Source organism: Vigna radiata, chromosome 1 (assembly GCF_000741045.1).
Source record: "Vigna radiata var. radiata cultivar VC1973A chromosome 1, Vradiata_ver6, whole genome shotgun sequence".
NCBI classification, from domain to species: domain Eukaryota; kingdom Viridiplantae; phylum Streptophyta; class Magnoliopsida; order Fabales; family Fabaceae; genus Vigna; species Vigna radiata.
Window position 1 is genome coordinate 19,306,383 of NC_028351.1, and position 11,081 is coordinate 19,317,463.

Below are 11,081 nucleotides of genomic sequence, written 5' to 3' on the forward strand. Positions count from 1 at the left end.
GGTTAGGCTCCCAGGCTACCCTATTCATTGTATTCTTTTCACTAAATAATACCAGTGGAGGTTATACAGAGAGTTGGGCGTTGATTCTTGTGTGTTAGAGTGACTTTCTTGAGGTTTCTTGATTAGAAACCTATCACTAAGTGTCCCTTGATTCTTTTTTATTTTCACATTCCCCTGATGTGTGTCTTATAGGAACTGAAAATATACTCAATGAAAGAAAAAAAGCCTCCTTATTGATGTTACATTGCATGCAGTCTTCATCAATTATAAAATTTAATATAGGAATCTTGACTGCTGGTTATGCTGTATACAGTTTTAACAGTTTTAAAAAGCATAATAAGGATGGAAGTGTACAGCTTTATCGCCAACAAGTAAATCACAGTTGTCATTGAATTCCTTCACCTATAGTCATCTTAAAAGTGGCAATTGACATATAATAACAGGAAAGCCTTAGAAGAAGGATCACAAAGATGAGAAAAAAAAGAACATGGGCATAAGTCTTAATATGACAGATAAAAAATAAACTTACAGCACGAGATGATATAGCCTGGGCAATTTTAATATATGCCTGCAATAAAGTAGTATAAAATAGCAATTAAGAAATAAGACATTTTCGCTTGTGGTCATGCTGATTTAACAAAAACCACTGCTAAACTAAATTATTATGCATCAATATAGTATACATCCATTGTGTCATTAGTAATCTTCAAGATTCACGTTTTAGTCTATATTCCTCCTGTACCAACCTAGAATAGGGAAAATAGTTCATACCAAAGAGGATGGAGTAGGAGATGCAGGGAACTTATGTCGATTCCCGGGCATTTAAAAATAAATAAATAAAATATTATTTCCAGTACAAATCACAAGTAAAAAAAATCTCAAGAATCTTCACGAAGGCCTTATTTGAATGAAAAGCACTTACAAGAAAAGAAAATAAAAAGGTACTACCAAATAAACTTTTACCTTAAACTAAAATAAACTTATGCACTCAACATTTGAAAAGCTCTACTAAAATCACCCGGACTTCGCGGTGAACTCGTCGCCGCCGGAAACCGCAGCAGTGCGCTGGACGGCGCGACGAGGAGCGAAGTTGCTCCAACGAGGGCGAAATTGGAAACGAAAGATGGATAGGGAGAGAGAGAAAGCACGGAATGGAGTAGCATTTTTTCACTCGCTTGGATTGTTTGTTTGCATTCACAGTTTTAGATTTTGGAGGGGTTTCGTTGTTGTGGTTGGATTTTGCACACACCAAATTTGTTTTGCTGTTTGGTAGTGTAACTGTGTTGTGATCAGCGGTTTTTGGATTTTGATGGGTGACTTATGGTCTCTGTCTCTCTTGCATTCCTGTGCCATCGACCTTTTTAAAGTTGTTTATCTAAACACACCGAATTATCACACAAATATTCTACCCGTTTCAAATAGTTTAACACCTTTTAAAGAATTTTACTTTTATTTTTCCTATTAATAATATAATAATTTATAAAATTAAATATATTTTTAAGTCGGGTAATCCAAAACTAAAATTAGTCTTTATCATAGATAATTTAATTGAGCTATAAAAAATTCATTTCGAAAAATACCAAAATATATTAAAATTTATATTAGGATAAATTTTATTTTATGTTAAAAATTTAAGAAATAAAAAAAAAGATAATCCTAATATATATTATAATTTTAAATTAAAATTAAAAAAATATTGTTAAAATGTTATTCTTTATATTATTAAATGGATGTATTTTGTTATATAAGTGTAAAGATATTACTATTCAAAAACAAATATGAAATCAGAAAAAATAATAATATATTTATGTAAAAAGCTAAAAAAAATAGAGCATTATAATGAATAAATATTTTTAAACAATGAAATTAATTCTTTTAAATTTAAAATAATTTAATAATATAAATAAAATTTTATAAACATATTTTATTATCTAAAACTCTTATTGTTTCTCTAAAAAATAATTTAGATTTCTTTTCTCTTTTTTCTAATATTATTTTATACTTTCTTAGTCATCTTTTCTAGTTTTATAGATTCTGTAATATTTCTTTAATAGCGTTCATACGATTTATGCTATATGTTACAATTTAGACTATAATACATAAAATATATTCATATAAGAAATAAAAAATAATATTTTAATTATATTTTTATAATTTAAAATTTAGGATTATATATCAACCGTTTATATTCTTATATACTTTCTTAGTGATCTTTTCTAGTTTTATAGATTCTGTAATATTTCTTTAATAGTGTTCATACGATTTATGCTATATGTTACAATTTACACTATAATACATAAAATATATTGATATAAGAAATAAAAAAATATTTAATTATATTTTTATAATTTAAAATTTAGGATTATCGACCGTTTATATTTTTCAATAGTTTCAGAGTACTATCTCTGTATCCCAAAGTGGTAGATAAGCTATATTTAGGGATGGCAAAACAATCCCCACCCGCAGATATTCGCGGATAAAATCTGCGATGGATAGTTGATACTCGCAGATATTTACTATCCGAAACCCGCGGATAGCGGATATTTTAATACCCGCTTATAAATGGGTCGGGTGCGGGTATTATACTATCCGTATCCGCAGATATTCGTTACCCGCAAAAAATAAAAATAAAAATTTAATTTTTATTTTATTAAGTTAAATATAATTAAAATTAACATTAATTTATATTTATATTTTACAAGGTTAAATTTAATTAATTAAAATTGTACTATATGAAATATACCGATCAAAATTAATTGTCATTTATTGACAATTAACAGGTATTAATAGGTTAGATTGCCTTACTCTTTACAAAATATAGGATATTGATTATTGATTATTGGGTTTGATTGCCTAAAAATATACCGCACTAATTAATAAGTCAAATTTTCTTACTCTTTTTACAAAATATACGATATTAATTATTTATTATACGATATTAATTATTTATTATTGTATTTGATTGCCTATAAATATAATGCACTAATGGTTAATCAATGGGCTTGCCTATTATAGGCTCTATAAATATATATAAGTGATATCTAAGTACAATCTTCCTCTTCTATCCTAATAAAATTTAGACCTTTTTATATCTTGAGTGTCGGAGTGTCTTCTACACGTCAACAACCCAACAACCCATCGGAATGGATGACATTCTCAAAAAGGATTGAAGATCAAAAGAGAACAAAGTAAAGGACGACTGACCATCGAACCAATTCAACCCAAACAAAAATTAAATTTTAATTTATATTTAATTTAATTTATATTATATTTTATATATTATTTTTGTAATTCTCTTTAAATTTTATTTTAATAATTTATAAAAATATATTTTTTTAAATATTTGCGGGTATCCGCGGATATCTGCGGGTTTTAAAATATCCGCGGATTTTTTTTTAGACGGATACCCGGTTGGTAGCGGGTCGGGTTTCGGGTACAGTTTTATCCAGCGGATCGGGTTCGGATATCACACTATCCGACCCGAACCCGACCCGTTGCCATCCCTAGCTATACTTGATAGTGTTTTTAATTTTACTTTTCTTTTGGTAGTCACGTTTTTCTATTAAGACTTAAATCAAAATCTTATTTGAGAAAAAAAATAAAAGAATTCAAAATTAAGTAAAATTAAAATTATGATTAAATAAAAAAAAATTTTATACTCACAATAAAAATATTTGTTTAAATTTTGTCTCCACAAATTTAAATATTTTAATTCAGTTTTTATTAAAAAATTTAATTGAATTTTTTTACTATCATTAGAGTATTTTCACATAAAAAACATTAACCAAGTCTTAAATTTATAAATTTAAGTATATTTAATTAAAACAATGTACATAAATTTATTTTTATTAAAATTTAATTATATTTAATTAAATTAATGTACATACATTTACTTTTATTAACCGTAAAAGGTCTCTATATTTTTTAAGTGTATATGACTGTTAATTAGAGAAAGAAAACAATTATAAGGAAAATCTTAAAAGAGAAAATTATTTTTTTTTCACCAGGTACTAAAGCAATAATAATAAAAAGGTTTAATTGTTTTTTTTGTCCTCAGTTTGGTTGAAGTGTGTCAAATTCGTCTTCTTTTTAGAAAAAATGTCAATTTCGTCAACATACAAAAAAAATTTGTGTCAATCAAATCAACTCCGTTAAATACAAACTAACAGTGTTAACTGCATTATTTTCGCTTAGGCTAAACTTTCTCTCCTGAGCTAATTTGCAGAAAACTAAAACACAAGTTTTGCTGATATTTTCGCTTAGGCTAAACAATTTTCGCTTGAACTAGATATTTTCGCTTAAGCTAAAATATTTTCGCTTGAGCTAAAATGTCCTGAAACTAAAGTTGAGCCACTGAAACTCTTTCGCGTGAGCGAAACTTACTTCTTCTAGGGCTAAAACTTGGGGTGCTAACTGGACATAAGTTTAGTGGCTTCACGGGAATAAGTTTAGTGGGAGTATTCCGATGAACATTGGGGATTTGGTCTCGTTGAGGGATTTCGATCTTAATGAGAATGAGTTTGTTGGGTTGATTCCGCGTGGTTTGAATGCGATGAAGTTGGAGCGGATGGATTTGAATAATAACCAGTTCATGGGTCTAATCCCTGATTTTGCAGCGGATAAAGTGAGTTTTGAAAGCAATGATTTTTGCTTGTCGAAGCCTAGGGCTATATGTGCATTTGAGCTGATGGCGTTGTTGGGTTTTCTTGGGGGGTTGGGTTACCCTCAGATTTTGGTTGATTCGTGGAGTGGCAATAATCCGTGTGATGGAGGTAATGAATACACCACTCAATTATTAAAGACCATGCAATGGAGGTAACATTGGATTCAATTGTTGGATAAAGTACCACTAAGGTTAAAGTTATTCAAAATAATCATTTCCACCTTTCCATCACCATTGCACTTTATCCTCAACCATGGTTCATCACACGAATTATTGTCACTCCACGAATCAACCAAAATTTGAGGGTAACCCAACCCCCCAAGAAAATCCAATAGCGCCATCACCTCAAATGCACACATAGCCCCAAGCTTCGACAAACAAATCATTGCTTTCAAAACTCACTTTATCCGCTGCAAAATCAGGGATCGGACCCATGAAGTGATTATTATTCAAATCCTATTGAGATTGTTGACAACAAAAACTCTATATCAAACTGGTTTTTGATGATGACAACACAGTGCTTAATAACAGTACATATGTTCCAGTATTACATGTTCTTATTCAATATGACATCACAGAACTTTGTCACAACAAATATAAGTTCATTAGGTGTTTGTGATCTTTTCTTTCAAAAATGTGCAGTAATCAAAAACATTTTATTTCACATTTCAATACAAGCATGTTCCACAAATATAACACTTAATCAATCATAGGAACATACATTGTAAATCAACAAAACATGTTTAGCAGATATAACAAACACTTCAGAACAAGAACATGTAATACTGGAACATGTGTACTGTTATTAAGCACTGTGTTGTCATCATCAAAAACTAGTTTGGTATAGAGTTTGTGTTGTCAACAATCTCCACGCATAAGACTTGAAAGAAGAATAATTTTGTCGTGTTAATGCAAAACTAAATCTAAACTTGCAAATGCAAATTGAATCAGTTGGCAAATAAAAAATATAAATGAATGAAGTTGTTGGGGTTTACAATTTCATCCTTATCCACCCTCTTATATCTACTATTCTTATTAAATTCACTTTATTATAATTGTCATGCAACTTTCTAAATTACTCAAAACCTTATTGCTCGGCGAAAAAAGCCTATTACCAATTACTAGTTTACCATTCCTAGTTTTCCTAGTAATTACCAACGCATTAAGTACATAAGCTTAAAGCAATTGACCGTCCTACTCCTATTCGTAGGCATTATTTCATAATCAAGAGAATTTTTATCAGTTCTAGATTTCCCCGTACGTTCCCGTATCGACAAAATCAAATATCATGACACCGAATGAGTTAAACGATGTAAGCATTAACATCAGAAAAGAAAACCCAAACAATATATAATAAAAGCATATGAATATAATAAGAAATTTGGTACAAGAGAGTTTCAAGAGGACTACATTGTTCCCCAACAACAAAGGGATTAGTTCACCATTGACATGGTGAAACTAGATGGAATTAATGAAAAAGATGAAAGAGCAAACCCTAGAATTGATAAATTGGAGCCTAAGCATCCAAGAAACCGCCTCCAAGGAGTGTAGAAGGTGCTCTGAAGTCTTCCTCTGCCAAAAGATTACCCTAAGGTTCGCACTGGATTTATTTATAACACAGAAAACTAACAGAATTTTGGCCCAGGCCCATCTATTAGGCGCTCAACGCTCATTTGACAGCGGTACCCCCTATAATCGCAGGACACTCAGCGGTAGAACCTGGCGCTCAACGCTGGGTCTCATAATCGCAGGACGCTCAGCGCCATCGCTCAGGTGAGAAACAATGGCTTCCTCCTCCAAGCTGACGCTCAGCGTTGGAATTGGCGTTGAGCGGTGGACCTTACTATTCTTTTATATCTTTTCTCATCCTTTCTTGAGTCTAAGTCCTCTCTTCTTCACTTCCATCCTTCAATTCTCATCAAATCCTGCCAAAACAATGTAAAACCAAGAATAATATCTGTAAAAACCTCTTTTGACTCTCTAGAAACCAAACTAAAATGTTTTGCACGATTCTAAGCTCATTCTAAGCCATAAAGGGTGTGTTTTGATATCAAATTTAAGTATAAAAAAAACGGTTTTTAGACCATTATCAGTTACATTTTTCCCAAGAAGGGTATAAGGGATTGGTGGTTGCTGGGATGGGAATGACGCCATTGAAAAAGCACATCTTGTTTTTAGAAATAAGGGCCATTCAGAAGGAACGAGATCATTGTTAACACTCTGGCAAGTGTACCAGATCGTATCAAGTAATAATAAAATGGTAAGTCCAAGTATCGTTTTCCCAAGAGACTGCAGGCACTAAAATGTTGTGCTTTTGCTTAACCAATCAAGACTATAAGAACAATATTTTGGGGTTTTTGAATATAAAGTACGGAAAAATAAACATGAATGCAATTTGATCAATTGAGGTTAAGCACAAAAGTGGATGGATGATGTTGATAATATGAGATGGATTTGTTGCTAAGGTTCAGATTTCACCCAATAACTCTCATATATCTACTTTTCTTATTTAATTCGCTTTATTATCAAATTGTCATGCAAACTTTCTTAGTCTACCCTAAACCCAATCTCTTGGTGAAAAGAGCCTATTACTAATTACTGGCTTGTTATCTCTAGCCTCCCCTAGTAACTAGCAATGAATGATAAACGGAAGCAAAATACAATTGATCGTCCTACCCCTATCTCTACGCGGTATTATCATAATCAAGGAATTTCCCCCAGTTCATGACATTACTATACGTCTCCGTATCAATAAAGACAAACAACATTTACAATAAGCAAAGGTAAGGAACCCAACAATTGATAATATAAGCATATGCAAGCACAGGAATAAAATAAGAATTTCAATATAAGAGAGTTTAGAGGTTACATATTTCCCAGCAACAAATAAGGTTAGTTCTCCATCGTCATGGAGAAACTAGGTGAATAATGGAATGGAATAGATAGAAACCCTAAAAAGGAGAAAATGAGAGTTGTCACCATCTCCAAATCTACCCCAAAGGGGTGAAAAGTGTGTTTCTGTACTTAAGCCATCAAAAGATACATTCTCTAGAGTGTCTAGGCCTTTAAATAGGGCATAAAAATAACAGAAAACAAGTCCAAGCCCAAACAAATCATAAAAATAACAAAAAACAGGTTCAAGTCTGCGTCCCAACCGCTCAGCGCTAAAAAACGACGCTCAACGGTTTGCCCCAAAACCGCTCAGTGCCCAAAACCGCCGCTCAGCGCTCTAGTCAACATTATGGTCAACTAATTGACTTTTCTGGTTGACTGGTTGACTTTTTTGCATTATATTTGACTTTTCTGCACTGCAACTCTTGGTACTTCAACCATTCTTTCAATTCATTCCAAAAACCTACAAAATCAAGGAAATCTAATGATAAAATCATAAAACATGTCCTCAACTCTTTTATTCACAAAACTAAATAAAAATCACGAGTCAAAGCAAGTTTCTAAGTCAACAAGGGTGCATTTGATATCAAAATTAAGTATAAAAATAACGATTTTTCAACCGTTATCAACCATCACTAGAAGTTGTTGGCAGAAAGAGGTGGAGAAACCACAACAGATGAAGGGCTCTCACTTGGGTTTATGTAGAAGGGGCTTGAAGGATTTTGGTTAGGATCAACAAAGGGAGGAGGAAGTGGAATGTCTTCCTCCTCATTTCTAGAGGAGCCTTAATCGGCCATGAAAGAGGTAAGCTAGAAAAAAGCTTGAACCTTTAGAGGGCTCTGATACCATAACAGAAAATAGAAGAAAAGGTAATTTGCATAAATTATGGTCTATTGATTGTCAATGGTTACATGATATATATAGTCTGTACAAAAAGAATAGGTGTGACCTAAAACCTTGGAGGATAAAGGCATATTATGTACTCTGTTGACAACTCATTGTTGTTCTAGAATGTCCACTAAAATAGAAAAGATTCACTATTGTGCTACCATTTTGTTATGTCAATTACATGGTATTTAAACTAGAATTATAAGGTTCTTCTATTAAGACGCAAATTGGGTGACCAACAATCATATAATACTTGGTCCTTAATATAAGGCCTAAAAGAAAATCCTACACTACTTGACCTTTAATATAAGGCCTAAATATTCCTAATCTACTAAAGGTGCTCCATGGTGACCTAAGAGAAAGAGCTTTGCTTCACCTTGCATAGATGATTATAACTCTTCTTAAATGTGCGTGGGCCATGGCTAGAAGATATGTCATTAGTAAAAATAAAGAACCCTTACCAAATATTAATTAAAACTAAATAAGATAAGAGTGTGTATGGAAAATGAAAATGCTAAGAAAAACGTGCTACCATTGAAGAACAACAACATTCACTCTATTAAAAAGAAAATAACAAAATTTTAGAAATTGAAAAACAAAATGTTAATGAGGTGAAAGAAATAAATCACAAACTATAGATATAGAAGAAAAATGTAACGAATAAATGAAACTAGTAAAGAAAAAGCACATAATCACGAAATGACAAGAGATGTAAATTTTCAACTTCTTTTAAAAGTTATTCTCTGGAAATAACATGACATATTTGACAACTTTGAAATTAATTAAAGTCATAAACACAAACAATTAGAGAAACACAAATAATTAATAAACATACATAACCACACAAACTGAAATACCAACATAAATACAAACTCATACAAATACATAAACACATATCAATCAAGGTCTAGCCAAAGTCATTGCTTCAGGATTTCAAGGAAAAAATAAATCATTTTTTAAGTATTAATTACTTTAAATCTCTAAGAAAAAAAATCTCAACTTTTTTTAATATTAATTATTTTAGACAAAGAAAAAATTATTCTTAAATTTGTTTTAAATCTTTTAAACCTTGAGTCGTTTTTTATAAACATACTGTTTCGGTAGGGATTTGTAGGACCGAGAAACTAACCTTTCTAATGTATCTTCCTTGCCTCTGAACGCTCGGATAACCTAAACCGCTCGCCTTTCTTTCCCTCTGGGCCGCTCACTCTCCTTCAGTCTGGGTCGCTCGGTTGCCTTTGGTGCTAACCATTCAGTTGCCTTCAGCATTGACCGCTCGGTTACCTTCTTGACAGAAGGGGGAGGTACCTACAAAAGGCACTCTAACGTTCAAGTTAGGCGTGTGATTGAAGAACTTTGGCTCTTGATTGAATATTTAGTGAATGGTTATCACTATTTGAGTATTTGGGAATATAACTTGAATGAGAGTCGAACGTGAATGGAACGTACCTGGCTGATGGCCCTAACTTTATATTTATAAGTTGTCTTACAGACCTTAAACTGACACAGGCCACATAAAATATAAACAAACTTACCTTTAGATTCGGTAACAGCTTATCAATATCTTTAATCAGATATCTTTGATTATTTTATCCTTTGTTGGACTATTAGCCCAATAATACTTTAAATGCTGGTCATATTATGGCCCAATATCAATATAAACCCTTTGACCTGGTTGATCACTACTGCTAGTGCTGCTACAGTGGACAGATCGAACGGTCCTAAACAATTGTTCGGTCTCTATCACATACCATACATATGCCCCCCAAGTCCGAGTTAACAGTTCGGCTTTAGCCGAGGTTAACTATAGGATTTATGAGTTTGAGGGAGGTTGTTCTCGTTGTATGGAGGAGCATGCTTTCGATGCGCTTTAAGTCGTTGTATCTTATTTGGGCCGAATGGTTTCATGTGTAGAATCTTTTCATCTGTACTATGAGGCCGACTGGCTGAATAACTGTGAGGCCAAATAGTTGAGCACTCGTGGGGTCGAATACCTGAGACTTAGTCCTTGTCACCAGAGCTTCCTGGTTAACGAGAGGGAAAATCGTTCGATTGGGAGGGATTTTCCTCTCGGTCTTTGACATCAACTTTCTAGTTGAGAAAGGGATTTACCTCTCGACCGAAAGGGATTTACCTCTCGGTCTTCGACATCAGCTTTCTGGCTGACGAGAGGGATTTACCTCTAGGTCTTTAGCATGAATCGAGAGGGGTTTACCTCTCGGTCTTCTACATGAATCGAGAGGGATTTATTTCACCGTCTTCAGCATAAATCGAGAGGGATTTACCACTTTCGTTGCTGAGAGGGATTTACCTCTCGACCGAGAGGGATTTACCTCTTGATCTTTATACTCTTCTTGGTAGAGTGGTTTACAGGATCTTGTCACTTGCACTTGAAGAAAAATAGTAGTTCGAATTGGAATGGTTAGAAAAAGTGTACAAAATTGTTGACAAATTGGCAAGTGTACCAAATCGTACAAGTAATATAAATGGTTAGACCAAGTATCATTTTCCCAAGAGACTCGAATGGCTTTCTCGTTCACGTTAATTAAAATAATAAGACTTGAAAATAAAAATTAATAAATTGGATTTGAGAACAAAAATATTAACATGCAAAATAAAGGTGATTCAATTGACAAAC

The 11,081-nt window shown here is 32.7% G+C and overlaps 1 long non-coding RNA gene across 1 annotated transcript in view; it reads right to left on the bottom strand.

Moving 5' to 3' along the window:
- LOC111242475 overlaps positions 1-1,439 on the bottom strand; it is a 4,851-nt gene extending 3,412 nt beyond the window's left edge. Inside the window, exons 1-2 of the long non-coding RNA XR_002669554.1 lie at positions 964-1,439; positions 530-568 (exon numbers count right to left, since the gene is read on the bottom strand). This is a non-coding gene — a long non-coding RNA (uncharacterized LOC111242475). The remainder of the gene's footprint in view (positions 1-529; positions 569-963) is intronic.
- Between the last annotated feature and the right edge of the window lie 9,642 nt (positions 1,440-11,081).